The following is a 24,499-nucleotide window of genomic DNA, read 5'->3' as shown; positions in this document are numbered from 1 at the left end:
TAGTGAAGGTTTACTCAGATGTTTTACCAGAGGAATTACCAGGCATGCCACTGGATCGAGACATCGAATTTTTGATAGATATATTTCCAGGTACATGGCCAATATCCAAGAGACCCTATCGGATGCCTGCAAATGATCTGGAAGAGATTAACAAACATATCATGGAGTTATTGGAGAAAGGTTACATTCGACGGAGTTCATCACCATGGGGAGCCCCAGTGCTTTTGGTGGAGAAGAAGGATAAGTCCCTAAGGATGGTTGTTGATTATCGTGCCTTGAATGAAGTGACGATCAAGAACAAGTACCCACTGCCGATGATCAGTGATCTGTTTGATCAGCTGCAAGGAGCTAAGGTGTTTTCAAAGATCGATTTGCGATCAGGATGCCATCAGTTGAAGATTCACGAGAAGGATATACCAAAGACAGCGTTCACCACACGGTACGGGTTGTATGAATATACGGTCATGTCATTTGGACTGACTAACGCCCCTGCCTATTTCATGAGCATGATGAACAGGGTGTTCATGGAGTATTTGGACAAGCTTGTTGTGGTGTTTATTGATGATATAATGGTATACTCGAAGAACGAAGAGGAGCACAAGGAGCATTTGCGCTTAGTTCTTGAGAAACTCAGGGAACACCAGTTATATGCCAAGTTCAGCAAATGCGAGTTTTGGTTGAAGGAAGTCAGATTCCTTGGACATGTTATATCAGGAGAAGGTATAGCAGTAGACCCCACCAAGGTTCAGTCGGTCACTGAATGGTTGGCACCCACTTCAGTTAGCGAGATACGCAGTTTTCTTGGACTCGCCGGATACTATCGGAGATTCATTGAATTTTTTTCCAAGATTGCAAAGCCAATGACGGAGTTATTGAAGAAGGATACCAAGTTTAAATGGACGGAAGATTGCGAGGCAAGTTTCCAGGAATTGAAGAAACGTTTTACTATAGCCCCAGTGCTGACACTGCCAAATATACGTAAGGATTTCCAAGTGTATTATGACGCCTCTCGCTTAGGACTTGGAAGTGTGCTTATGCAGGACGGAAAAATTGTTTCGTATGCCTCACGACAACTAAAACCGCATGAATTGAATTATGCCATGCATGATTTGGAGTTAGCAGCTGTAGTGCATGCGTTGAAGACTTGGAGACATTATCTGATTGGAAACCGTTGTGATGTGTACATGGATCATAAGAGTTTGAAGTACATCTTCACACAGAAGGAACTGAACCTTAGGCAGAGGAGATGGTTGGAGCTTATAAAGGATTATGACATGAAGTTGCACTATCATCCAGGTAAGGCCAATGCCGTAGCAGACGCTTTGAGCCGGAAGAGTTATGCTAATATCCTAGAGAGTATGGGATTACCAAAGGAGTTAGTAGAGGATATCAGGGAACTTCAATTGGAGATTGTTCCTAGAGGTTTTGTTGTAACAACGGAGGTTCAGTCTACATTGTTGGGAAAGATTCGAGAAGCTCGGAAGGATGACAAAGAGATTGCTGAGATAAAAGAGAGAATGAGCAAAGGAAAGGCCAAAGGTTTTCGTGAGGATGAGCACGACACCTTATGGTTTGAGGACCGAGTTTATGTGCCCAATAATACAGAGATCAGGAAGTTAATACTTCAGGAGGCTCATGATTCACCATACTCGATACACCCTGGAAACACCAAGATGTATTTGGATTTGAAGGAACGTTTCTGGTGGACAGGGATGAAGAAGGATATCGTCGAGTATGTAGCCGTATGTGATGTATGCCAGAGAGTGAAGGCAGAGCATCAAAAGCCAGCAGGATTGTTACAGCCTATGCCGATACCCGAATGGAAGTGGGATAAACTTGGCGTGGACTTTATCACCGGATTACCCAGGACCAAATCAGGATATGATTCAATATGGGTAGTAGTTGACCGCTTGACCAAAGTGGCATACTTTATCCCAGTGAAAACAACTTATACATGTGCAAAGTTGACCAAGGTATATATGTGCAGGATCATATGTCCGCATGGAGTTCCGAGGACCATCGTATCATATAGAGGAACACAGTTTACCTCAAAGTTTTGGCATCAGCTGCACCAGACTTTGGGAACGAGATTGGAGTTTAGTACAACATTTCACCCGCAGACGGATGGGCAGACCGAGAGAGTCAACCAGATTCTGGAGGACATATTGAGAGCCTGTGCGCTAGATTATGGATCTAGTTGGGATGACAATTTGCCTTACGCAGAGTTCTCATACAACAATAGTTACCAAGCCAGTTTGAAGATGGCACCGTTCGAAGCCCTGTATGGATGAAGGTCCAGAACACCGTTGATGTGGGATGAAGTAGGAGACCGACAATTGTTTGGACCAGACTTGATCAAGGAGTCTGAAGAGAAAGTTAAGCTAATCCGAACAGACTGAAGATAGCTCAGTCCAGGCAGAAGAGTTATGCAGACTCGAAACGCAAGGAGGTAACCTACGAAATTGGAGACAGAGCATATCTGCGAGTATCACCCTTGCGAGGAGTGAAACGTTTTGGAGTTAAGGGAAAGTTAGCTCCGAGATTTGTAGGACCGTATTGTGTTTTGGAACGTATGGGAGAAGTTGCCTACAAGTTGCAGTTACCTGAAGGACTGTCAGTAGTTCACGATGTGTTTCACGTTTCACAGTTGAAGAAGTGTCATGCTGAGATGGCCGATATACCGTTAAGAGATATTGTACCCTTGGAGGTGATTCAGTTGGACAGTGATTTGACTTATGAGGAGAAGCCAGACAAGATTTTGGAGTTTGCCAGTTGAGTCACCCGCAGCAAGGTTATCAAGTTTTGCAAAGTTCAGTGGAGCCACCATACCAAGGATGAAGCCACCTGGGAACGAGAGGATGACCTTAGCAAAGACCACCCACACCTATTTTCTAGCCAACCCGAATCTCGAGGGCGAGATTCATCTTAAGGGGCGTAGGTTTGTAACATCCTAAATTTCCAATTTGGAATGTTATACATAGATCATTCTTGCATATCATATTTTACTGCATTTTCGTTTCGCGATCCTCAAAATCCTAAGAAACTCAAGGACCCTCGGAGAGAGTTGGGGATTTCCCGATTTTCATATTTGATTTTTATCAAATATTGAAACGAGGATTTTGGTTTTAATTATTTTTCTCTCCGAAAGATATTTCATATTAGAATATATGAGAGGAGATAATATGACTTCTCCAAAATAATTGAAATATTGGAGGAAAAATATTAAAATCAAATATTTGATTCTATTTGGATTTTATTGCGATTTTATTTGCATTAGAAAAATTACACGTTTTCAAAATTGCACTTTAGGGCCAAGAAAATGTTCATCCGTTCTAAATATTTTATTTAGACGGTGAAAATTTGTTTTGGCATTTTTAGTTTTTTATTTTATTTTCTAGGATTTATTTTCCGTTTCGCGGAATTGTTTTTTTTAAACTTCCAGCGCCGACTGGGCCAAGGCCCAGCCGAGCCGGCCCGTCTCCCGAGCCGCGCCGCCGTCTCCCGCCAGGACGCGCGCACCGCCGCCGCCGCCGACTCGGACAAGAGTCGAGCCAGACTCCTCCTCCGCCGCCGCCTTGCCCCCTCCTCCAAGCCACCCCTCCCCTCCTTAAATACCCCGCAGCCCCCGCCACCACCACTAAACCCCACCGCCCGCAGCGCCCCGCCTCCCGAGCCGCGCCGGCGCCTCCCGTGCCTCGCCGTCACCGCTGCCGAGCGCTACCACCGCGCTCCCTCGCCGCGCCGCGCCGCCTCGCCCCGCCGCCCCGCAAGCCCGTCGCAGCCGCCCGAGCCCCGCCTCTCCGGAGAGGTAACGCGCCGTTTCACCACCGCCGTTTTTTTTAGAAAGCCGGTTCGTTTTTTAAGAAAAACCCTAGTTTGTTTTTTTTAAGATCGGTTCGCCGGTTTTCTCGGTTTAGTTATTTAGCGGATGTTCGTCCGTATGTTCTTTTAACGAACGGTTTTTGCTCAATAGTTACAGACAACGAACGCCCGTTCGTTAGCCTGTTCGTCAGTTTTCTTTTTCTCGGATTTTTTCTGCGATTATTTTCGATCGCGATTTCTGATCTGAATTTCGTTTCAGTTTATCTTTTCGCTCGTTTATCGGAATCAGGCGATTCAAGCGCCTAGATCTTCGTCTCGAGACCCTCTTTCTATTTAATCAACTTAAACAAGATTTTGGTACTGTAAAATTTGACTTCAGTTCAGATTAGTAAACGGATCTTGTTTCTTTCGCCGTTTGAGTTTCGTTGATTCGTTTGATTTGATTCTTTTTGCAAACTGGAGTTCTTAAGTTGAACTTTCTGGTCAATCTCTCTTATTTGAGTGTTGCCAGTGCATCTTTGCTTGATTGCTTATGTATGCTATTGTTTGTTTGCGATAGAATTCCTGGAGTGCAAAGCGTGCTACATCGAATCCCTAGGTTTCGCGGATCGTCAGCAAGGCAAGTTCACACTTTGATCATATCCCTTTCATACCCAGTTTTTATGCATTAGTTCCGATCCTCAAACATTGCATGATTAGGATGTCATTAACATGTGGGTTGGGAAGTAGTTGATGAGGTAGAACCTATTGCCCTGTTACATTCAAACCCTTGGGAGTTACTTCTACGCGTTGCTTATATTGCTATGCTATGCTCGTAGACATGGTTTGGGTGAGTGAAATCCATGACAGATGTGAGATTGTTAATTAATGGTTCAAATTAAGGTGACAACTTGAATACACGTCTGGGTGGATTGAGGCACCTGGAGAACCCAGTGTTGCCTGTATTTTTGGAAATCCCGGGGTTCCGTGTGATCTTCCTATGGACCGCCACCCAGGCTCAAAGGGAACTGAGATGATTCATGCTAGAAACTTCCGTGTGCAGCCACAAGCTATTATGGACTCTAGCATAGTTGAGTAAGTTACGTGAAGCTCTTGAAGAGGTGGATCAGCAGGTAGAACCTATTGAGTGTTGTCCGGAGTAAAGAGTTACTGTTTGGTATGGTCTGCCCGGAGTAAAGAGTTAATGTTTCTGAAAGACTGTGTCCCGGTCATCCGTTTCTCAAACATCATGTAGTGCGAGAAATCCAACGGAGGCGATCGAGTCTTGTGGGGAAAAGTGCGCAAACCTCTGCAGAGTGTACAAACTAATCATGGTTAGTCGTGTCCCCGGTTATGGACAATCTTGAGTATCTAGTACTTGGAGTATCTTAAGTATCTCATCACTCTTAATTAATATTGTTGGGTTGATAATTACTTTAATTGGGATTGAGTTGGAGGAACCTTCCCAATGATGTTTCAACTACCATGATAGTTAAATTAAAATCTATTCCTTTGTTGTAGGGAAAAATTGGCTTTTCGCAAAAACTATAACCATAGAGCTTTCCACCAGCCAAATATGCATGTAGTGATAGCATTATTCTGTTCTTGCTCTACTGTGTTATATTGCCAGCATATTCCATGTGCTGACCCGTTTTCGGGCTACAACGTATTATGTTGCAGACTTTTCAAACAAGGAGTAAGGTTCGTTAGGTCGTTGCCGTGCAGCTCAGCTATGCCGTTGGAGTTGATGGACTCACTTTATCTTCCAAGCCTTCCGATGTTATCTTATTAGATGGCCTTAAGCCATATTCATTGTAATAAATTCTCTTTTGAGACATTCGATGTAATAAGTGTGTGATTGCTACTCTGTTATAAATCCTTCGAGTACTGTGTGTGTCAGCATTACCGATCCAGGGATGACACGGAAGTACAGAGACTTGACCATTTGAGGTTGGGTCGCTACATGTGCATTACCGAGAGGGCCCAGAGATAACTCTCCGACAATCGGAGTGACAAATCCTAATATCGATCTATGCCAACTCAACAAATACCATCAGAGACACATGTAAAGCATCTTTATAATCACCCAGTTACGTTGTGACGTTTGATAGCACACTAAGCATTCCTACGGTATTCGGGAGTTGCATAATCTCATAGTCATAGGAACATGTACAAGTCATGAAGAAAGCAATAGCAATAAACTAAACGATCATAGTGCTAAGCTAACAGATGGGTCTAGTCCATCACATCATTCTCTAATGATGTGATCCCGTTCATCAAACGACAACACATGTCTATGGTTAGGAAACTTAGCCATCTTTGATTAACGAGCTAGTCAAGTAGAGGCATACTAGGGACACTCTGTTTTGTCTATGTATTCACACATGTACTAAGTTTCCGGTTAATACAATTATAGCATGAATAATAAAAATTTATCATGATATAATGAAATATAAATAACAACTTTATTATTGCCTCTAGGGCATATTTCCTTCAGTCTCCCACTTGCACTAGAGTTAATAATCTAGTTCACATCGTCATGTGATTTCACACCAATAGTTCACATCTTTATGTGATTAGTTCACATCTTCATGTGACTAATACCCAAAGGGTTTACTAGAGTCAATAATCTAGTTCACATCGCTATGTGATTAACACCCAAAGAGTGATCATGTTTTGCTTGTGAGAGAAGTTTAGTCTACGGGTCTGCAACATTCAGATCCGTATGTATTTGGCAAATTTCTATGTCTACAATACTCTGCATGGAGCTACTCTAGCTAATTGCTCCCACTTTCAATATGTATCTAGATCAAGACTTAGAGTCATCTAGATCAGTGTAACAAGCTTGCATTGACGTAACTCTTTATGACAAACTCTTTTATCACCTCCATTACCGAGAAATATTTCCTTAGTCCTCTAAGGATAATTTTGACCGCTGTCCAATGATCTACTCCTAGATCACTATTGTACTCCCATGCCAAAATCATACTAAGGTATACAATAGGTCTGGTACACAGCATAGCATACTCTATAGAACCTATGACTGAGGCATAGGGAATGACTTTTCATTCTCTTTCTATTTTCTGTTGTGGCCGGGTTTTGAGTCTTTACTCAATTTCACACCTTACAACTCAGGCAAGAAATCCTTCTATGACTGATCCATTTTGAACTCCTTCAAAATCTTATCAAGGTATGTACTCGTCGAAAGTCTTATCAAGCGTCTTGATCTATCTTTATAGATCTTGATGCCCAATATATAAGCAGCTTTACAGGTAATTCTTTCTTTGAAAAAATCCTTTCAAATTCTCCTTTATGCTTTCCAAAAAATTCTACATCATTTCTGATCAACAATATGTCATTCACATATACTTATCAGAAAGGCTGTAGTGCTCCCACTCACTTTCTTGTAAATACAGGCTTCACCGCAAGTCTGTATAAAATTATATGCTTTGATCAACTCATCAAAGCATATATTCCAACTCCGAGATGCTTGCACCAGTCCATAAATGGATCGCTGGAGCTTGCACACTTTGTTAACACCTTTAGGATTGACAAAACCTTCTGGTTGCATCATATACAACTCTTTTTTAATAAATCCATCAAGGAATGTAGTTTTGATATCCATTTGCCAGATTTCATAAAATGTGGCAATTGCTAACATGATTCAAACAGATTTTTAAGCATCGATACGAGTGAGAAAATCTCATCGTAGTCAACGTCGTGAATTTGTCGAAAACCTTTTGCAACAATTCGAGCTTTGTAGATAGTAACACTACTATCAGCGTCCGTCTTCCTCTTGAAGATCCATTTATTCTGAATAGCTCACCGATCATCGGGCAAGTCAATCAAAGTCCATACTTTGTTCTCGTACATGGATCCCATCTCAGATTTCATGGCCTTAAGCCATTTCACGGAATCTGGGCTCATCATCGCTTCCTCATAGTTCGTAGGTTTGTCATGGTCTAGTAACATGATTTCTAGAATAGGATTACCATACCACTCTGGTGCGGAACTTACTCTGGTTGACCTATGAGGTTCGGTAGTAACTTGATCTGAAGTTTCATGATCATCATCATTAACTTCCTCACTAATTGGTGTAGGCATCACTGGAACTGATTTCTGTGATGAACTACTTTCCAATTAAGGAGAAGGTACAATTACCTCATCAAGTTCTACTTTCCTCCCACTCACTTCTTTCGAGAGAAACTCCTTCTCTAGAAAGGATCCACTCTTAGAAACGAAGATCTTTCCTTCGGATCTGTGATAGAAGGTGTACCCAATAGTTTCTTTTGGGTATCCTATGAAGACACACTTCTCCAATTTTGGTTCGAGCTTATCAGGCTGAAATTTTTTCACATAAGCATCGCAACCCCAAACTTTAAGAAACGACAGCTTAGGTTTCTTGCTAAACCACGGTTCATACGGTGTCATCTCAACGGATTTTAGACGGTACCCTATTTAACATGAATGCAATTGTCTCTAATGCACAACCCCAAAATGATAGCGGTAAATCATTAAGAGACACCATGGATCACAACTTATCTAATAAAGTACGATTACAACGTTCGGACACACCATTACGCTGTTGTAACGCCCCGAGACTGATGTGCTAGGTGTCATCCAGTTATTCGCTGTTGTTGCCTTGTCATTGCTTGCGTGTCATGCATTGCATATCATGTTATCATGTGCATTTCATTCGCATACATGTTCATCTCTTGCATCCGAGCATTTTCCCCGTTGTCCGTTTTGCATTCCGGCGCTTCGTTCTCCTCCGGTGGTCATTTCTACCTTTCTTTCGTGTGTGGGGATTAAACATTTCCGGATTGGACCGAGACTTGCCAAGCGGCCTTGGTTTACTACCGGTAGACCGCCTGTCAAGTTTCGTACCATTTGGACTTCGTTTGATGCTCCAACGGTTAACTGAGGGACCGAGAAGGCCTCGTGTGTGTTGCAGCCCAACACCCTTCCAATTTGGCCCAAAACCCACCTAAACCCTCTCCATCATCTAGAGCGTTCGATCACGATCGCGTGGCCAAAAACCGCACCTCATTTGGACTCTCCTAGCTCCCTCTATGCCTATTTAAAGACACCCCCGAATATCTCCTTCCCCTTCCTCCCGAAACCCTAGATCTATTTTTTTCTCCCCCGCCGCCGCCGGACGAAATCCCGCCGACGGACATGTCCGCCCGCGACGTCCGCCGCCACGTGTCGTCGCCCGAGTGGCTCGGCCGCCTCCCCCATCGCGCGGCCCGGGGAGCCCATCGCCGGCCCCCGAGGGCCCGAACGCCGCCGCCGCCTGCCTCCTTGCTCCGCCGCCGACCGCCGCCATGCCCGCGCGCTGCCGCGCGCTCCTCTCGCCGGCGCCGCGCCGCCGGGCCCGCACCCGCCGGCCGTCCGCCGGAGCTGCACCGCCGCCGCCCGGCCCGCGCCTCACCGGCCTCCGCCACCGCGCCGCCCGCGCCGGCCGCCGCCTCCGGCGATCCCCGCCGCCCTGGCGAGCGCCACCGCCACCTTCGGCCGCCGTCCCCGTCGTCTCCTGCGAGATCCGCCGTCCTCGTCATCCGCATTAACCTGGACCAGATCCACCACACCCTCCATCCAAACGCCGCATCCACGTCCCGGATATTCTCATCCCGCGTTGACTTTCGCGGAGGTATAATTTCACTAAGTCCCCGGAATTCCCAGATCCATATGCCCATATTCATCGCATCGTAACTTTGCATCCGTAGCTCCGATTCATGCATATAGCATATCAAAATGTTCATCCCAGAGAGTAAATCATTTGATTCCATTGCATCATTTTCATTTGAGTTCATCTTGATGCCTGAAATACTGTTAGAAGAGGGCTACTTGAGATAATTGTCAGATCTGCTGCTCCATTTAGATATTTGTCATTTTTGCCATGATTATTGTGTGCATGATATGCCCATGAGTTCTACATATGTTTTGTTAAGGGTTTTGTCATATTTCTAGAGGTGCAACCAATGTATTTTTGTGATGTGTGTGGTGACTAGCAAGAGCTTGCAAAGTGGTGCACTTGCTAATTCTGTTTTCAGGGACTTAGCATTTCCACTAAGTCCTTGAGCCGTTTATCTCATGTTGCCATATGTTCATGTTGTTTCCTAGTGATCCGTGCCTCTTTTGAGGATGATCAGTAAGTGTGTTTTGTTAATCTTGTAGTGCTCTATCCATTCATGTATTTTTTTGCAATTATGGAGCACCCTAGCTTGAGTCAATCGAGCTCTGCTTTTGCTACTTTGTGAATCTGGGCAGATTGTCAACTTGTTTGCAATTTTGCCGATGATGTTGTGGTTGATCCGTGCATGCTATGTTATTGTTCTTGCCATGTCTAGCTTGCATTTTGTGTATTCTTGATGGGTGTATGCTTAGATTGTCATGCCTTTCTCTGTAGTGAGTGCATCGAGCTTGTTAAAATGCCTACTTGATATCTGTTTCAGCATGCTCCAGTTTTCACTAAGTCTGAGAACTGATTATGTTTTTGCCATGTTCACATGCTTGCAATTGTATTTTCTGATCCCTTTTGGCTCAAGGTCACTAAGGGACTTTTGTTAAGCTCTTTGAGTAGCTCCATGCCATGCTTTACTTTGCCATGTTCAGGTCCTGTAGCATATAGTTTTCATGCTCCAAAGAGTGCTATCTGATCTGAAATTCCAGACAAGTGTTAATTTCACTAAGTGTTAATTCCAAAGAGTAGCTCCATGCCATGCTTTACTTTGCCATGTTCAGGTCCTGTAGCATATAGTTTTCATCCTCCAAAGAGTGCTATCTGATCTGAAATTCCAGACAAGTGTTAATTTCACTAAGTCTGAAATCTGTTTACCATATGCATTTTTGCCATGCTTGTTTGAACCTGTTAATGGATGAATTGGCCGTAGCTCAGTGCTAGACTTTTGTTAAGCATCATGAATACATCCCTGCCATGTATTTTTCTGCCATGTTTGGGTGCTGTAGCATGTTCATCTCATTGCATTAAGATGGCTACTTGCTGTAAATCGCAGACCAGTGCCATATTTAATCGCTTGCCATTTCCAAACCGTAACTCCGATTCCGGCGTTCTTTATATCGTTTTCGAGCGATTTCATCTCACCTTTCCAGTGTTACACTTGGATTTCCATGTTGAGGCCAGGTTCATGCATTCCTTGTCCAATCATGCATATGCATCGCATCCCGCATCCCGCATATCATATCATGTTCATGTGTTGGTTGTTTACTATGTTGTGTGTTTCTTTCCGGTGTTTGCTTTTTCAGGTTGGTTCCAGTAACGTCGTGTTTGTGAGTACCCGTTTGACTACGTCCATTTGTCTTCTTCATGGACTCGTTCTTCTTCCTTGCGGGATCTTAGGCAAGATGATCATACCCTCGAAATCACTTCTATCTTTGCTTTCTAGATGCTCGCTCTTTTGCTATGCCTATGCTGCGATACCTACCACTTGCTTATCATGCCTCCTATATTGTTGAACCAAGCCTCTAACCCACCTTGTCCTAGCAAACCGTTGTTTGGCTATGTTACCACTTTGCTCAGCCCCTCTTATAGCATTGTTAGTTGCAGGTGAAGATTGAAGTTTGTTCCTTGTGGGAACATGGAGTTGTTGTTCCTTGTTGGAACATGTTTACTTGTTGGGATATCACTATATATATTATTTGATTAATGCATCTATATACTTGGTAAAGGGTGGAAGGCTCGGCCTTATGCCTGGTGTTTTGTTCCACTCTTGCCGCCCTAGTTTCCGTTCCCGGATTTTTGCGTTCCTTACATGGTTGGGCAATAATGGGAACCCCTTGACAGTTCGCCTTAAGTAAAGCTCCTCCAGCAATGCCCAACATTGGTTTTACCATTCACCACCTAGCCTTTTTTCCCTTGGGTTTTGCGGACTCAAGGGTCATCATTATCCCCCCCCCCCCGGGCCAGTGCTCCTCTGAGTGTTGGTCCAACCTGTCAGCTGCCGGTGACCACCAGGGGAAACTCTGGGCTGGCCTACCCGTACCTAAGACAATCTGAGTGTGCCCTGAGAAAGAGATATGTGCAGCTCCTATCGGGATTTGTCGGCACATTCGGGCGGTGTTGCTGGTTTAGTTTTACCCTGTCGAAATGTCTTGTTGTACCGGGATACCGAGTCTGATCGGAATGTCTCGGGAGGAGGTCTATTCCTTCATTGACCGTGAGAGCTTGTGATGGGCTAAGTTGGGACACCCCTGCAGGGATTTGAACTTTCGAAAGCCATGCCCGCGGTTATGGGCAGATGGGAATTTGTTAACGTCCGGTTGTAGATAACCTAAACCTTAACTTAATTAAAATATATCAACAGCGTGTGTAACCGTGATGGTCTCTTTCCGACGGAGTCCGAGAAGCGAACTCGGTTGTTGGAGTTATGCTTGACGTTGGTTGTTTTTAGGATCACTTCTTGATCATACTTTCACGACCGTGCTTTGCCTTCTCTTCTCGCTCTTATTTGCATATGTTAGCCACCATATATGCTAGTCGCTTGCTACTGCTCCACCTCGTACCTTTACCTTACCCATAAGCTTAAATAGTCTTGATCGCGAGGGTGCGAGATTGTTGAGTCCCCGTGACTCACAGATACTTCCAAAACCAGCTTGCAGGTGCCGATGAGACCGTGCAGATGACGCAACCAAGCTCAGGAGGAGCTCGTTGAAGATCTTGTCCTTTATGTTGTTTCGTTCTAGTTGATCAGTAGTGGAGCCTAGTTGGGGTCGATCGGGGACCTTTGTCGCATTCGGGGTTCTTCTTTTATTTTGGTTCCGTAGTCGGACCTTGATTGTATCTGGATGATGTAATGCTTTATTCATGTATTGTGTGAAGTGGCGATTGTAAGCCAACTATGTATCTTTCCCTTATGTATTACATGGGTTGTTTGCGAAGATTACCTCACTTGCGACATTGCTTTCAATGCGGTTATGCCTCTAAGTCGTGCTTCGACATGTGGGAGATATAGCCGCATCGAGGGCGTTACAAGTTGGTATCAGAGCCTTCCCCGACCTTAGGAGCCCCATTGCTTGATCGTTATTAGCGACCGAGTTGTGTCTAGAAAAATGTTTTGAGTCATTTAGGAATTATATATCAATGAGTTTAGGAATTCTTTTTACTCCCCAGTCTCCTCATCGCTCTGGTAAGGCATCCTGACGTAGAGTTTTGACTCTTCTCTTCTCAAATTTCACTAAATTTTTTTTAGGATCACGTGGGTATCTTGGAATCGTTCTGATGGTTTTATGACGAGAACATTGTCTTGGTGCCTCCTGTCAGGGGTTTTGTGGAAGTGTCCCGGGGAGTTGAGCTCTGAGGTGTTGTCGTCATAATTTATCGTTGCAGTTCTGGAATACCTGAGTTTAGTACGCCGACATCGAAAATCTCTTTTATGTAGTTCATTGGTGAGATAACCTCGACGCCACCCAGTACTGGGGCGGGAGTTCGGGAGTATCGCCATAACTTGTATAACGGATGCTTTTTGAAGGTTGAGGTAGACGATTTCGGAAGGTTTCTTGGTTATGTGTTGAAGGATGGATACAGCTGGATGTAGGATTTGCTAGTTTGGGTGAGATATTATGCTTCCCCTGTATCCCCAACACCTGATTGCATAACCGGAAAATTTCGGGAGTTTTTAAGTGGGAATTCAAGTAGCTCGTAGGATATCTTTCCGAGAGATGTATGATATGAAATTGGGGTTCGACGTCTGGTGGTCTGCCTATTCACGGTCGGTTTTACAGTGGTCTCGTTGTGTCTTAAAGAGTCCTTGGCTATGCCGACTCGGGGACGCTTCGTATGTCATGTGCACTGCCTTGTACATGATGGTGCTGTACGATCAAGCCCGTGTAGGCCCCACCACGAAAACTTCGGACGAAATCTCTATCATATGTTTGTTCTGGCTTATTCTGCAAGCCAATCCTTTGTTTTGTTTTGAGTTGTGGTATTCGAGTTGCTTCAATGTCAAGTGTTCATTCCATACCTTTCCCAAATGGTGTTCTCATATTCCTATGTGAATACTAATCCTTCTCGATCATCGAGTTTGTCGTTTCAATTTCTTTTCACCGGCATGTTTCTCTTCAAGTGGATACGATCATTTCTACAACCGCAAGATCAAGTATCAGTTCTTCTCAACGGTGCTCATTTCATTCGTCCCAAGCTGCCTTTATTTTCCCGCCCTCCCACCCTTCTTCTTTAAGGACTCGAATTTTTTAAATCAAGTATCCATTTTACTGATGTGAAGTCTCTCCATTCTTTTCAATCAATATCTTTATCCGGTGATTCTCAACAAGATTCTAACGGAGCTTCAAGTTCGTCACTCTTCACTCGTTCTCTTCTCCGGTGGATTCAAATCAAGCTTTTGGTGTTTGATCATATTCTTTTCCTTAGTTAAAATGTCTTCTCTTGCCGGTGCACCTCTCAATCATTAACCTTTCGTTATTCATTTGTTCCGGAGTGCTAAAGATATCTCGAAGATTCGTGTTTCCACTCTGCATTCATTCAAGATCTTTCGAGGTTGTTATCTCATTCAAGCCATTTAAATTCAACTGGTGCATTCTCTCTTTTAAATCGTTCAATGGTGTTTCTTTTGAGTGGGCCCTAACCCACATGTCTTTTCCCAGGATCTTACCTGACTCTTCTTATTCTCCCGGAGTTAGTCTCAAATTCATTTCACAGTTTGACGTAAGAATGAGTTATCATCAGTCAAATGCCTTCTCCAAGATCTTTCACACTATTTTCATCGTTGGCTCAACCTTTTCCATTCTTCATTCTGGAGTGCCTCAACAATTCTTGGTGGTGTTTCTCGTCGTCATTCTCAACATTTGAAGACCGAAGAAGAGTTTTACCTCCTTATCTTATCCGTTCTTTCAGAGAATCGTGGTTCTAATTCGAGGTCATCCTCTCATAATTGTTTGATTGTGAGAATTCTTTTGACCCATCCGAAGCAAATTCAAGAGTCTTCTCAATTTGATTCTCCAGAGCCCATCATCTCATAATTATTCATTCCCAGCCTTCAGTTATCGTTCTCTAATCTTACCGGTGCATCGGTCAAGTGATCTTTAATCGGCTCGTGATCTCTTTGTTCTCATGTTTCCAAATCCTCTAAATATATGTTCATTTTATAATTCTTCCCGGTGTTTTCTTTACCTTTACTTCAATCGTTTTCAATTCTTATGGTGGTTCGTTCAAGATTTCTCTTCCTTCGTTTATCATATCAATTTATTCATTGTCAATCCTACCGGTGGTTCAAAGAAGACCTTCCGAAGTTGGCGCTATATCTCTCTTAATCCTTGCTACGAGAATAAGTAGTGTGCCAAATCCGTTGATTGTCATCAATTTAATTGGTGAAGGATAGGCATAATGTAATTCTTATTCTTGTTTCATCCAAGTGATTAATTCCTTATTCCGGAGGCTCATCAAATTCTCGGTTCGAGAGGCTTTATCTACTCTTTTCCCGGAGTTCCAACCTTTTTCAAACTATTTCATCACGAAGGTCCATCTAATCATTACAAATTTTCACCTTGTGTTTTCAACTCCTTTTTTTCCTTCCATTTGATCATTCTTTTGTTTAACGGAGTTCTTCATCAAGGTTCTACATGATGGTTCTTCAAGGATGTAATTTCCTTCTCAAAGTTTTTCATCGAGATTCTTTTCTAAGAAGCTCAAGCTTTCTTCATATGGTAATCCGGAGTGCAATTCTTTCTTCCGTATCATTGGAGGTGGTATTATGTCATTCTTGATAATTTGAGTTCTTGTTTCATGATTCACACGTTGTCATGAATGAGATATTTCAAATCCATCAATCTCATCATTGGAGTTATCTTGGGTTATATTTCACTTTAAGCCTTCCCTAAGGATTGTTACTATCTATGGTGCTTATAAATACTCCAAGTTCTTCATTAATCCTTCCGGTGAGATAAGTTTCTCATGTCCTTGTTCATATCAATCCAATTCTTTTCCCGTGAGTGGCAGGTTTTCAGCTCTTAATTTGAGATATACTCCACAAGACCATATCAAGCTTATCCTTTCGTTGTTGGTTTTCCAACAACTCCGCTCGACCCATTTCCTAAGGATGCCTTCTCAAGCTCTTTTGTGGTATAAGATGGCATTTTCTTCTCCGTTCTTTTCCAATTATCTATATTCTATTCTTTCGTTCCGGGGGCATTGTGATGTTGCTCTCTTCAACCATATTCTTGTTTGTCAAGATCATGTTCTTTTCATGATTGTCCATTTAACCGGAGTGTCGTGCCCTCTTTTCAAGTTCTATCACCTTGTCAAGTTCTTATTCAATTATTTTTTCTTTTCAACCGGAGTGCTGCCCGAATTTGGTCTTCCTTGATCCCCTTCCTTAACCGGAGTGTTCTCTATAATCTTCCCTTCAACCTCAAGGTTTTCGCAATGTTCTTTGTCCCTCTTTTCTAACGGAGTGTTTTCAACTTCGTTCATCTCCGTTGTATTCTTTTCTCGTATTTTCTTAACCTCTTCAAGGTTCGTGGTTTCACTCGTTTGTCGATGAAGCAACTTAGTCTTACCTCTTCCCTTTCTCCTCCGTTTTTCCCTCCGGTGCCATTCTAGATCTCGGGACAAGATCCTCTCATAGTGGTGGAGTGTTGTAACGCCCCGAGACCGATGTGCTAGGTGTCGTCCAGTTATTCGCTGTTGTTGCCTTGTCATTGCTTGCGTGTCATGCATTGCATATCATGTCATCATGTGCATTTCATTCGCATACATGTTCGTCTCTTGCATGTGAGCATTTTCCCCGTTGTCCGTTTTGCATTCTGGCGCTTCATTCTCCTCCGGTGGTCATTTCTACCTTTCTTTCGTGTGTGGGGATTAAACATTTCCGAATTGGACTGAGACTTGCCAAGCGGCCTTGGTTTACTACCGATGGACCGCCTGTCAAGTTTCGTACCATTTGGACTTCGTTTGGTGCTCCAACGGTTAACCAAGGGACCGAGAAGGCCTCGTGTGTGTTGCAGCCCAACACCCTTCCAATTTGGCCCAAAACCCACCTAAACCCTCTCCATCATCTAGAGCGTTCGATCATGATCGCGTGGCCGAAAACCGCACCTCATTTGGACTCTCCTAGCTCCCTCTATGCCTATTTAAAGACACCCCCGAATATCTCCTTCCCCTTCCTCCCGAAACCCTAGATCTATTTTTTTTCTCCCCCGCCGCCGCCGGACGAAATCCCGCCGACGAACATGTCCGCCCGCGACATCCGCCGCCACGTGTCGCCGCCCGAGTGGCTCGGCCGCCTCCCCCATCACGCGGCCCGGGGAGCCCATTGCCGGCCCCCGAGGGCCCGAACGCCGCCACCGCCTGCCTCCTTGCTCCGCCGCCGACCGCCGCCATGCCCGCGCGCTGCCGCGCGCTCCTCTCGCCGGCGCCGCGCCGCCGGGCCCGCACCCACCGGCCGTCCGCCGGAGCTGCACCCCCGCCGCCCGGCCCGCGCCTCACCGGCCTCCGCCACCACGCCGCCCGCGCCGGCCGCCGCCTCCGGCGATCCCCGCCGCCCTGGCCGAGCGCCACCGCCACCTCCGGCCGCCGTCCTCGTCGTCTCCGGCGAGATCCGCCGTCCTCGTCATCCGCGTCAACCGGGACTAGATCCACCACACCCTCCATCCAAACGTCGCGTTCACGTCCCGGATATTCTCATCCCACGTTGACTTTCGCGGAGGTATAATTTCACTAAGTCCCCGGAATTCCCGGATCCATATGCCCATGTTCATCGCATCATAACTTTGCATCCGTAGCTCCGATTCATGCATATAACATATCAAAATGTTCATCTCAGGGAGTACATCATTTCATTCCATTGCATCATTTTCATTTGAGTTCATCTTGATGCCCGAAATGCTGTTAGAAGAGGGATACTTAAGATAATTGTCAGATCTGCTGCTCCATTTAGATATTTGTCATTTTGCCATGATTATTGTGTGCATGATATGCCCATGAGTTCTACATATGTTTTGTTAAGGGTTTTGTCATATTTCCAGAGGTGCAACCCATGTATTTTTGTGATGTGTGTGGTGACTAGCAAGAGCTTGCAAAGTGGTGCACTTGCTAATTCTGTTTTCAGGGACTTAGCATTTCCACTAAGTCCTTGAGCCGTTTATCTCATGTTGACATATGTTCATGTTGTTTCCTAGTCCTCTTTTGAGGATGATCAGTAAGGGTGTTTTATTAATCTTGTAGTGATCTATCCATCCATGTCTTTGTTTGCAATTATGGTGCATCCTAGCTTGAGTCAATCGAGCTCTGCTTTTGCTACTTTGTGAATCTGGGCAGATTGTCAACTTGTTTGCAATTTTGCCGATGATGTTGTGGTTGATCCGTGCATGCTATGTTATTGTTCTTGCCATGTCTAGCTTGAATTTTGTGTATTCTTGATGGGTGTATGCTTAGATTGTCATGCCTTGCTCTGTAGTGAGTGCATCGAGCTCGTTAACATGCCTACTTGATATCTGTTTCAGCATGCTCCAGTTTTCACTAAGTCTGAGAACTGATTATGTTTTTGCCATGTTCACATGCTTGCAATTGTATTTTCTGATCCCTTTTGGCTCAAGGTCACTAAGGGACTTTTGCTAAGCTCTTTGAGTAGCTCCATTCCATGCTTTACTTTGCCATGTTCAGGTCCTGTAGCATATAGTTTTCATGCTCCAAAGAGTGCTATCTGATCTGAAATTCCAGACAAGTGTTAATTTCACCAAGTCTGAAATCTGTTTACCATATGCATTTTTGCCATGCTTGTTTGAACCTGTTAATGGATGAATTGGCCGTAGCTCAGTGCTAGACTTTTGTTAAGCATCATGAATGCATCCCTGCCATGTATTTTTATGCCATGTTTGGGTGATATAGCATGTTCATCTCATTGCATTAAGATGGCTACTTGCTGTAAATCGCAAACCGGTGCCATATTTGAATCGCTTGCCATTTCCAAACCGTAACTCTGATTCCGGCGTTCTTTATATCATTTTCGAGCGATTTCATCTCACCTTTCCAGTGGCACACTTGGATTTCCAAGTTTAGGCCACGTTTATGCATTCCTTGTCCAATCATGCATATGCATCACATACCGCATCCCGCATATCATATCATGTTCATGTGTTGGTTGTTTACTATGTTCTGTGTTTCTTCACGGTGTTTGCTTCTTCGGGTTGGTTCCGGTAACATCGTGTTTGTGAGTACCCGTTTGACTACGTCCGTTTGTCTTCTTCATGGACTCGTTCTTCTTCCTTGCGGGATCTCAGGCAAGATAATCATACCCTCGATATCACTTCTATCTTTGCTTTCTAGATGCTCGCTGTTTTGCTATGCCTATGCTGTGATACCTACCACTTGCTTATCATGCCTTCTATATTGTTGAACCATGCCTCTAACCCACCTTGTCCTAGCAAACCGTTGTTTGGCTATGTTACCGCTTTGCTCAGCCCCTCTTATAGCGTTGTTAGTTGCAGGTGAAGATTGAAGTTTGTTCCTTGTGGGAACATGGAGTTGTTGTTCCTTGTTGGAACATGTTTACTTGTTGGAAATGCATCTATATACTTGGTAAAGGGTGGAAGGCTCGGCCTTATGCCTGGTGTTTGTTCCACTCTTGCCGCCCTAGTTTCCGTCAAATCGGTGTTATGTTCCCGGATTTTTGCGTTCCTTACGCGGTTGGGCAATAATGGGAACCCCTTGACAGTTCGCCTTAAGTAAAGCTCCTCCAGCAATGCCCAACATTGGTTTTACCATTCGCCACCTAGCCTTTTTCCCTTGGGTTTCGCAGACTCAAGGGTCATCATTATTTTACCCTCCCGGGCCAGTGCTCCTCTGAGTGTTGGTCCAACCTGTCAGCTGCCGGTGACCACCAAGGGAAACTCTGGGCTGGCCTACCCGTACCTAAGACAATCTGAGTGTGCCCTGAGAAAGAGATATGTGCAGCTCCTATCGGGATTTGTCGGCACATTCGGGCGGTGTTGCTGGTTTAGTTTTACCCTGTCGAAATGTCTTGTTGTACCGGGATACCGAGTCTGATCGGAATGTCTCGGGAGGAGGTCTATTCCTTCATTGACCGTGAGAGCTTGTGATGGGCTAAGTTGGGACACCCCTGCAGGGATTTGAACTTTCGAAAGCCATGCCCGCGGTTATGGGCAGATGGGAATTTGTTAACGTCCGGTTGTAGATAACCTAAACCTTAACTTAATTAAAATATATCAACAGCGTGTGTAACCGTGATGGTCTCTTTCCGACGGAGTCCGAGAAGCGAACTCGGTTGTTGGAGTTATGCTTGACGTTGGTTGTTTTTAGGATCACTTCTTGATCATACTTTCACGACCGTGCTTTGCCTTCTCTTCTCGCTCTTATTTGCATATGTTAGCCACCATATATGCTAGTCGCTTGCTGCTGCTCCACCTCGTACCTTTACCTTACCCATAAGCTTAAATAGTCTTGATCGCGAGGGTGCGAGATTGCTGAGTCCCCGTGACTCATAGATACTTCCAAAACCAGCTTGCAGGTGCCGATGAGACCGTGCAGATGACGCAACCAAGCTCAGGAGGAGCTCGTTGAAGATCTTGTCCTTTATGTTGTTTCGTTCTAGTTGACCAGTAGTGGAGCCCAGTTGGGGTCGATCGGGGACCTTTGTCGCATTCGGGGTTCTTCTTTTATTTTGGTTCCATAGTCGGACCTTGATTGTATCTGGATGATGTAATGCTTTATTCATGTATTGTGTGAAGTGGCGATTGTAAGCCAACTATGTATCTTTCCCTTATGTATTACATGGGTTGTTTGCGAAGATTACCTCACTTGCGACATTGCTTTCAATGCGGTTATGCCTCTAAGTCGTGCTTCGACACGTGGGAGATATGGCCGCATCGAGGGCGTTACAACTGTGGTGTTCTAGATGGCGTGAGTTGTGAAACTATTCCACATTGTTTCAAATGAAGACCAAACTCATAACTCAAATATTCACCTTCACGATCAGATCGTAGAAATTTTATTTTCTTGTTACGATGATTTTCCACTTCACTCTAAAATTCTTTGAACTTTTCAAATGTTCTAGACTTATGTTTCATCAAGTAGATATACCCATATCTGCTCAAATCATCTGTGAAGGTCGGAGAATAACGATACCCGTCGCGAGCCTCAACACTCATCGGATTGCATACATCAGTATGTATTATTTCCAATAAGTCAGTGGATCGCTCCATTGTTCCGGAGAACGGAGTCTTAGTCATATTGCCCATGAGGCATGGTTCGCAAGCATCAATGATATCAAGTGATTCCAAAAGCCCATCAGCATGGAGTTTCTTCATGCGATTTGCACCAATATGACCTAAATGGCAGTACCACAAATAAGCTGCACTATCATTATTAACTTTGCATCTTTTGGCATCAATATTATGTGCATCACTATGATCAAGATTCAGTAAACCATTTACATTGGATGTAAGACCATAGAAGGTTTTATTCATGTAAATAGAACACCAATTATTCTCCAACTTAAATGAATAACCATATCGCAATAAACATGATCCAATCATATTTATGCTCAACGCAAACACCAAATAACATTTATTTAGTTCCAATACTAATCCCGAAGGTAGAGGGAGTATGCGATGGTGATCTTATCAACCTTGGAATCACTTCCAACACACATCGCCACCTCACCCTCAACTAGTCTCTGTTCATTTTGTAATTCCTGTTTCAAGTTAATAATCATAGCAACTGAACCGGTATCAAATACCCAAGGGCTACTATGAACACTAGTCAAGTACACATCAATAACATGTATATCATATATGCTTTTTGTTCACTTTGCCATCCTTCTTATCCGCCAAGTATTTGGGGCAGTTCCGCTTCTAGTGACCATTTCCTTGCAGTAGAAGCACCCAGTTTCAAGCTTGGGTCTAGCTTTGGGTTTCTTCATGGGAGTGGCAACTTGCTTGCCATTCTTCTTGAAGTTCCCTTTCTTTCCCTTGCCCTTTTACTTGAAACTAGTGGTCTTGTCAACCATCAACACTTGATGCTTTTCTTGATTTCTACCTTCGCCAACTTCAGCATCGCGAAGAGCTCGGGAATCGTTTTCATTATCCCTTGCATATTATAGTTCATCACAAAATTCTAGTAACTTGGTGATAGTGACTAGAGAACTCTGTCAATCACTATCTTATCTTGAATATTAACTCCCACTTGATTCAAGTGATTGTAGTACCCAAACGTTCTGAGCACATGCTCACTAGCTGAGCTATTCTCCTCCATCTTGTAGGCAAAGTACTCTGTCAGAGGTCTTATACCTCTTGACACCGGCACGAGTCTGAAATAACAATTTCAGCTCTTGGAACATCTTATATGCTCCGTGGAGTTCAAAACGTTTTTGAAGTCCTGGTTCTAAGCCGTAAAGCATGGCGCACTAAACTATCAAGTAGTCATCATACTGAGCTTGCCAAACATTCATAACGTCTGCATCTGCTCCTGCAATAGTTCCTTCACCTAGCGGTGCATCAAGGACATAATTCTTTTGTGCAACAATGAGGATAATCCTCAGATCACGGACCCAGTCCGCATCATTGCTACTATCATCTTTCAACTTACTTTTCTCTAGGAACATATCAAAAATAAAACAGGGAGCTATAACGCGAGCTATTGATCTACAACATAGATATGCAAAAACTACCAGGACTAAGTTCATGATAAATTAAGTTCAATTAATCATATTACTTAAGAACTCCCACTTAGATAGACATCCCTTGAGTCATCTAAATGATCACGTGATCCATATCAACTAAACCATGTCCAATCATCATGTGAGATGGAGTAGTCTTCAATGGTGAACATCTATATGTTGATCATATCTACTATATGATTCACGTTCGACATTTCGGTCTCTAGTGTTCTGAGGCCATATCTGCATATGCTAGGCTCATCAAGTTAAACCCGAGTATTCTGCGTGTGCAAAACTGGCTTGTACCCGTTGTATGTGAACGTAGAGCTTATCACACCCGATCATCACGTGGTGTCTCGGCACGATGAACTGTCACAACGGTGCATACTCAGGGAGAGCACTTATACCTTGAAATTTTAGTAAGGGATCATCTCGTAATGCTACCGTCGTACTAAGCAAAATAAGATGCATAAAAGATAAACATCACATGTAATCAAAATATGTGACATGATATGGACATCATCATCTTGTGCCTTTGATCTCCATCTCCAAAGTACCATCATGATCTCCATCGTCACCGGCATGACACCATGATCTCCATCATCTTGATCTCTATCAACGTGTCGTCACTTGGTCGTCTCGCCAACTATTGCTTTTGCAACTATTGCTATCGCATAGTGATAAAGTAAAGCAATTATATGGCGCTTGCAACTTATGCAATAAAGGGACAACCATAAGGCTCCTGCCAGTTGCCGATAACTTTAACAAAACATGATCAGCTCATACAAAAATTTATATCTCATCACGTCTTGACCATATCACATCACAACATGCCCTGCAAAAACAAGTTAGCCGTCCTCTACTTTGTTGTTGCAAGTTTTACGTGGCTGCTACGGGCTTCTAGCAAGAACCGTTCTTACCTACGCATCAAAACCACAACGATTTTTCATCAAGTGTGCTATTTTAACCTTCAACAAGGACTGGGCGTAGTCACACTTGATTCAACTAAAGTTGGAGAAACAGACACCCACTAGCCACATGTGTGAGAAGCACGTCGGTAGAACCAGTCTCATGAATGCGGTCATGTAATGTCGGTATGGGCCGCTTCATCCAACAATACCGCCGAATCAAAGTATGACATGCTGGTAAGCAGTATGACTATTATCACCCACAACTCTTGTGTTCTACTCGTGCACATAACATCTACTCATAAACCTGGCTCGGATACCACTATTGGGGAACACAATATTTCAAAAAAAATTCCAATGATCACGCAAGATCTATCTAGGAGATGCATATCAATGAGAGGGGAGAGTGTGTCTACATACCCTTGTAGACCGAAAGCGGAAGCGTTAAGTAACGTGGTTGATGCAGTCGAACGTCTTCTCGATCCAACCGATCATGTACCGAATGCACGGCACCTCCGCCATCTGCACACGTTCAGCTCGGTGACGTCCCTCGTACTCTTGATCCAGCTGAGGCCAAGGGTGAGTTGTGTTAGCACGATGGTGTGTTGACGCTGATGATGAAATTACCGACGCAGGGCTTTGCCTAAGCACTATGACAATATGACCGAGGTGGAAAACTATGGAGGGGGGCACCGCACATGGCTAAAGATCAACTTGTGTGTCTATGGGGTGCCCCCTCCCCCGTATATAAAGGAGGGGAGGAGGAGGAGGGCCGGCCTCAAGGGGCACGCCCAAGGGGGGGATTCCTACTCCCAGTAGGAGTAGGTTTCCCCTTTTTCCTAGTCCAAGTAGGAGAAGAAGGAAGGAGAGGGAGAGGGAGAAGGAAAGAGGGGGCGCCGCCCCTCCTAGTCCATTTCGGACCAGCCCATGGGGGGCGCGCTGCCTCCCCTTGCGGCCCTTATATCCTTTCCACTAAAGCCCAATAAGGCCCAATACTTCCCCCCATGAATTCCCGTAACTCCCCGGTTCTCCGAAAAATACCCGAATCACTCGGAACCTTTTCGATGTCTGAATATAGCCTTCCAATATATGAATATTTACCTCTCGACCATTTTGAGACTCCTCGTCATGTCCGTGATC

The sequence above is a fragment of the Triticum aestivum genome, chromosome 6A (genome assembly GCF_018294505.1).
Source record: "Triticum aestivum cultivar Chinese Spring chromosome 6A, IWGSC CS RefSeq v2.1, whole genome shotgun sequence".
Lineage (NCBI taxonomy): Eukaryota > Viridiplantae > Streptophyta > Magnoliopsida > Poales > Poaceae > Triticum > Triticum aestivum.
The sequence above is the reverse complement of the archived record's forward strand: the minus strand, read 5'-3'. Positions refer to the sequence as shown.